The sequence below is a fragment of the Carcharhinus amblyrhynchos genome, chromosome 27 (genome assembly GCF_965287045.1).
Source record: "Carcharhinus amblyrhynchos chromosome 27, sCarAmb.v2.hapA, whole genome shotgun sequence".
Classification (NCBI taxonomy): domain Eukaryota; kingdom Metazoa; phylum Chordata; class Chondrichthyes; order Carcharhiniformes; family Carcharhinidae; genus Carcharhinus; species Carcharhinus amblyrhynchos.
The window spans coordinates 34,774,381-34,780,380 of record NC_137350.1 but is presented as its reverse complement, the minus strand read 5'-3'; positions in this window follow the sequence as shown (position 1 = coordinate 34,780,380).

Here is a 6,000-nt window from a genome sequence, read left to right as displayed (position 1 = left end):
CATTTCACATCAAAACAAAGAAAAGTACAGCACAGGAACAGGCCCTTTGGCCCTCCAAGCCTGCACTGATCACAATGCTTGCCAAAATTAAAATTGTGCGCACTTACGGAGTCCATACCCTTCTATTACTGTCCTATTCATGTATTTGCCTCAATGCACCTTGAATGCTGCTATTGTACCTGCTTCTACCATTGCCCTGGGCAGTACGTTTCAGGCACTCACCTTCCTCTGTGTAAAAAGCTTGCCTTGCGCACCCTCTAAACATTTCCCCACGTACCTTAAACCTATGTCCCCTAGTATTTGACTTTTCTGCCCTAGGAAAGAGTGTCTGACTATGAACTTCTGTGAAATTCTGAGCCTGAACATCAATTCAATGTGCTTGCAATCAATGGGAAAAGTGCTGAAACTCATCCAAGGTAACAGCCCCACCCATCTCTCCTCGGGGTAACATCCCCGTCCCAGTTGAATAGGCCATGCATGGAGTTCTAATGACACATGCAGAGGCAAATCGAGCAAGAGCCATGGATCAGTGCCAGGTAGTCTCTATCTGGCTGTACAATCAGTACTAATGCATGACAAGCTGAGATGGAGCCAAATTCATTAATCAATCTATTCCAGTACAACGTGTGCTGGAATTTCCTTCACTTGTGATAGGATGATTTCAAGAGGACACTTACAAGCTGTGAGGACAACAACTAATAACCAAACTTAACACCCCAAACCGGAACAATTTATTGTTTCTTATATTCATTTGTGGGACATCGGTGTTGCTGGCTGGGCCAGCATTTATTGACCATCCCTAGTTGCCTTTAAAGGGCATTTGAGAGTCAATCACATTGCTGTGGCTCTCCAGTCACATGTAGGCCAGACCAAGTAAGGGCAGCAGATTTCCTTCCCTAAAGGACATTAGTGAACCAGATGGGTTTTTCCGACAATCGACAATGGTTTCATGGTCACCAGTAGATTCTCAATTCCAGATTTTTAAGAATTGAATTCAAATTCCATCAGCAGCCTTTTTGGGATTTGAATCTGGGTCCCCAGTTAATAGTCTGAGTTTCTGGATTAATAGTCTAGTGATAAACCCACTAGGCATTGCCTCCCCTCGGAGCCAATGATGGAGGCAATTGTCTAGTGGTATTATCACTAGACTATTAATCCATTGATAATTATAGATACTTTAGAATTCATACACAAGTTTACCCTTCCAGGTATGCATAAACGCACGTTCTGGTCAGCAAACAAATACAAAACTGGCTGGTCATATCATACTGCCCAATCTCACCAAATAAAAATAAATTTATACACTTCCAAGGGGTTATATCCCATGTCTGTCTCTCTCAGGTAATATTCGGGGAAACAAATATGATTCTGAATGTCCTAAAATGGAATAAGAAGCAAGATGTGGAGATATTCTCAATTACTCAGGTAGCCAAAAAGCACAAACATAGATTCTATACTTAGATACCCTGCATGGGGCATAGAATCATAGAATCCTACAGTGCAGAAGGAGGCCATTTAGCCCATCGAGTCTGCACTGACCACAATCCCACCCAGGCCTATCCCTGTAACTCCATGCATTTAACCTAACTAGTCCCCCAACACTAAGGACCAATTTGGCATGGCCAATCTACTGAACCCACACATCTTTTAACTGCAAGAGGAAACTGGAACACCTGGAGGAAACTCACATAGACATAGGGAGAACGTACAAATTTTGCACAGGCAGTTACCCAAGCTGGGAATCGAACCCGGGTCTCTGGCGCTATGAGGCAGCAGTATTAACAACTGTGTCACTGTGCCTTCATTGAGGTCTTCACGCTTCCAGTCATATATCAGTGCAGATTAAATATTTGGAGAATGTCCTGGTTATGAAGCAGTAAGTAAGGATACTAAAAGAAGTCTCACAACACCAGGTGAAAGTCCAACAGGTTTATTTGGAATCATGAGCTTTCGGAGCTCTGCTCCTTCCTCAGGTGAGTGGAAAGTTGGTTTAACATGGAATATATAGGCAGAGACGCAATTGCAAGATAATAGTTGGAATGCGAGGCTTTACAGGTAATCAAGTCTTTGCAGGTACAGGCAATGTGAGTGAAGAGAGGGATAATTCAACACTGGCATCTCCACATAAGGGAACTGAGGCAGCTGAATAAGCCATGATCATGTTGTTTCATTGTCTCAACAACCAATTTGATTTGAAAGCCATACTCATTTCCCATTGGAAGATTACCAATTTCCATCTCCTTATCAGCTGGGAGGGAGATGGTAGAAACTATAAGCTGATCCTCACCACCTTCCAGCCTCAACTAACAGCAGCAGGAAGCAGAGTAAGGGTTTCTGCTCACACCGTTATGTCCTGTCAACTGCACAGAATTCCCCTCTTATTCAGCAGCGTAAGACCACAAGACATAGGAGTAGAATTAGGCCACTCAGCCCATCGGGTCCACTCTGCCATTCAATCATGGCTGATATTTTTCTCATCCCCGTTCTCCTGCTTTTCCCCATAACCCCTGACCCCCTTATTAATCAAGAACCTATCTATCTCTGTCTTAAAGACACTCAATGACCTGGCCTCCACAGCCTTCTGCGGCAAAGAGTTCCACAGATTCACCACTCTCTGGCTGAAGAAATTCCTCCTCATCTCTGTTTTAAAGGATTGTCCCTTTAACCTGAGGTTGAGCCCTCTGGTTCTAGTTTTTCCTACTAGTGGAAACATCCTCTCCACATCCACTGTATCCAGGCCTCACAGTATCCTGTACGTTTTAATAAGATCCCTCCTCATCCTTCTAAACTCCAGTGAGTACAGACCCAGAGTCTTCAACCGTTCCTCATAAGGATTCGCCTTCCTAATTGCTGACTGAACCTATTTGTAAGGATTAAAGGAAGAATCACCACTTTTTTCTGCATTAATTGCGTCAGTTTCCTTTATACTCAATGGGTTAAGGGTTAATCCCAAAGCACTTAAAAGATATAACAATCCTTCACAATCCTCCCTGAGCAGTTCTTCTGGCAACAGTGTTGGTGCACTAGGATATAAACAAGATTTAAATAAAAAGTGTAAGTGCTGACAGAAATTATGAAGTGGAGATGCCGGGGTTGGACTGGGGTGGGCACAGTAAGAAGTCTCACAACACCAGGTTAAAGTCCAACAGGTTTATCTGAAATCGCAAGCTTTCAGAGCGCTGCCCCTTCAGGTGAGTGAAGGAAATCATCGCCTTTCGATATGGTGGTAGCTTTCAGAGAGCTGGTTCACTGGCACTGCCAGTGGTGAGTGACCTCAGTCTACCGTAAGCATTCATTTTATAAGGTAAAATTCCCTTCTAGATTTCCCTAAGGTTCAATCTCTAAGTACATCGCAGATCTTGGTAATAAGCTGCACAGACTGGGAGTCATAGAGGGAGGTGGAGACCTCGGTGACCTGGCTGCAATTGGACAGCATTCTTGGGGAAGTGAAGGATTCACGGTTCTAGGTGCCACTTGAGAACCGGGGTGGCACAGCAGTTAGCACTGCTCCAGCACCAGGGACCCGGGTTCAATTCCCACTTGGGTCACTGGCTGTGTGGAGTTTGTACATTCTCCCCATGTCTGCGTGGGTTTTCTCCAGATGCTCTGGTTTCCTCCCACAGTCTGAAAGATGGGCTGGTTAGATGCATTGTCCATGCTAAATTCTCACTCAGTGAACAGGTACCAGACTGTGGTGACTAGGGGATTTTCACAGTAACTTCATTGTAGTCTGAATGTAAACCTACTTGTGACACTGTTAAATAAACTTTAAACTTTAGTTGCCCCTGTTTGAAAGTACATTTGTGGGCGAGCATTTGTGCTTGGCTGTGATGCATCTCTTGGTCAAACAGCCTACAGAGCTTCACTGTCTGGTCTCACCACATCAGGACCAACTAATTGGGCGAGTCACTGGAGGCTCACCAGCACCTCTGAAATTGAAGCCATACGAAAATATGAATTAGGAGTAGGGCCATTCAGCCCCTCAAGCTTACTCCCCCTTTAAATAAGATCAAGGCTGATCTGATTGGAGCCTCAACTCCACATTCTGCCCCCTTCTAATAACCCTTGACTGCTTTGTTATGCAAGAAACTATCTCCCTCTACTATAAAGACATTCATTGAATTGTCCTCCATCACGATGGGGAAGAGGCTTCTAAAAATTCATGACCCATGGAGGGGAAAAAAAAATCTCCTAACCTTCTTCTTAAATGGAAGATCTCTTATTTTTAAACTGTGTCCCCCCAGTTCCAATCTCTCCCACAAGGGGAAATATTCTTTTGGCATCCACTCTATCAAGACCCCCTCAGGATCTTATGTATTTCTTAAATAGGGAAATAATGAAGGGAAAATGAATTATTCAATGAATGGTAGGACTCTAGGAAGTTTTGTGAAACAATGGGACCTTGGAGTATTTGTCTACAGATCTCTGACGGTGGAAAGGCATGTTAATAGGGTGGTGAGGAAGGCACATGGGACACTTGCCTTTATCAATCGACTCAAGAGGCTTAACCCTCTCTCCACTCATGTTGTCTGTACCTTTAAGACTTGATTACCTGTAAAGACCCGCATTCCAATTGCTATTTTGTAAATTGAGTTAATGTCTTTATAGTGAACAGAACTCCCACTTACCTGACAAAGGAGCAATGCCCTGAAAGCTAGTGGCTTTTGCTACCAAATAAACCTGTTGTGCTTTAATCTGGTGTTGTGAGACTTCTTACTGTGTTTATCAATTGAGGCATAGGTTACAAAAGCAGGGTAGTCATGTTGGAGTTGTGTAGAACCTTGGTGAGGTCACAGCTGGAGTACTGTGTGCAGTTCTGGTTACCACATTATAGGAAGGATGTGATTACACTGGAGGGGATGCAGAGGAGATTCACCAGGATGCTGCCTGGGCTGGAACATTTAAGTTATGAAGAGAGGTTGGATAGGCTTGGGTTGTTTTCATTGGAGCAGAGAAGACTGAGGGGAGACCTGATCGAAGTGTTCAAGATTATGAGAGACATTGACTGAGTGGATAAGGAGCAGCTGTTCCCCTTAGTTGAAGGGTCAGTCACGAGGGGACATAAGTTCAAGGTGAGGGTTAGGAGATTTAGGGGGGATGTGAGAAAAATCTTTTTTACCCAGAGGGTGGTGGCCATCTGGAATGCACTGCTTGGGAGGGTGGTGGGGGTGGGTTGCCTCACATCCTTTAAAAAGTATCTGGATGCGCATTTGGCATGTCATAACATTCAGGGCTTTGGGCCGAGATGGGATCAGGTCTTTCTAATGTGTTGGTGTAGACTTGATGGGCCGAATGTCCTCCTCTGCTCTGTGTGATTCTGTGAAAATGTCCTCTGTGATCTTAATGTGAGAATCCACCCTGTAACCAGACAAGACATCCATACCTTACCTAAATTAACATAAATAGCTGCAGTTAGATGTCCTCGTGAGATGCATGTCTTGAATTAATGTGCTTTGAAGAATGTACAGACCTTTGTATCTTTCAGTACAAAACATTGAATTCAAAATTTAAGCAACATGGAACAAGATACAGAGATGCCCCTGGGAGCAGGGCTGGTGTGATGGAAATAATTTGTTTTTATCTGCTCGTCTAGGTGAAGTGCTGACAGAACCAGGGATCGGAATACAGTTTTTCTTTCCTTGAGTGTATTTCATTCGTAAACAATCTCTCCTGGCAGTGGAGACTCGGAAATCTGGTCCATTCACTGGCCAGCTTGCAGATTTGTATCCACAGCAAACAGTGCAAACTCTTTGTTTGGATTCCAACCCTGGATTCCATGGAAATTAATTGAATTTAATTGGCTGCAGAATGTTAAGATGCTATATATACACCCAGTGTGCAGAATGTGTTTCTGATCTTGCTGGAAATATCAATCATGGCATATCGTACTGCCACATTTAGACCGATGTCACCAAAGGAAGTCTTGGCATCATTTGGCCTTCTTTTGTTTTTGGTGTAAGGAAGGGTTAATTTGCCCAAAAGCTTGATGGTAACATTTGC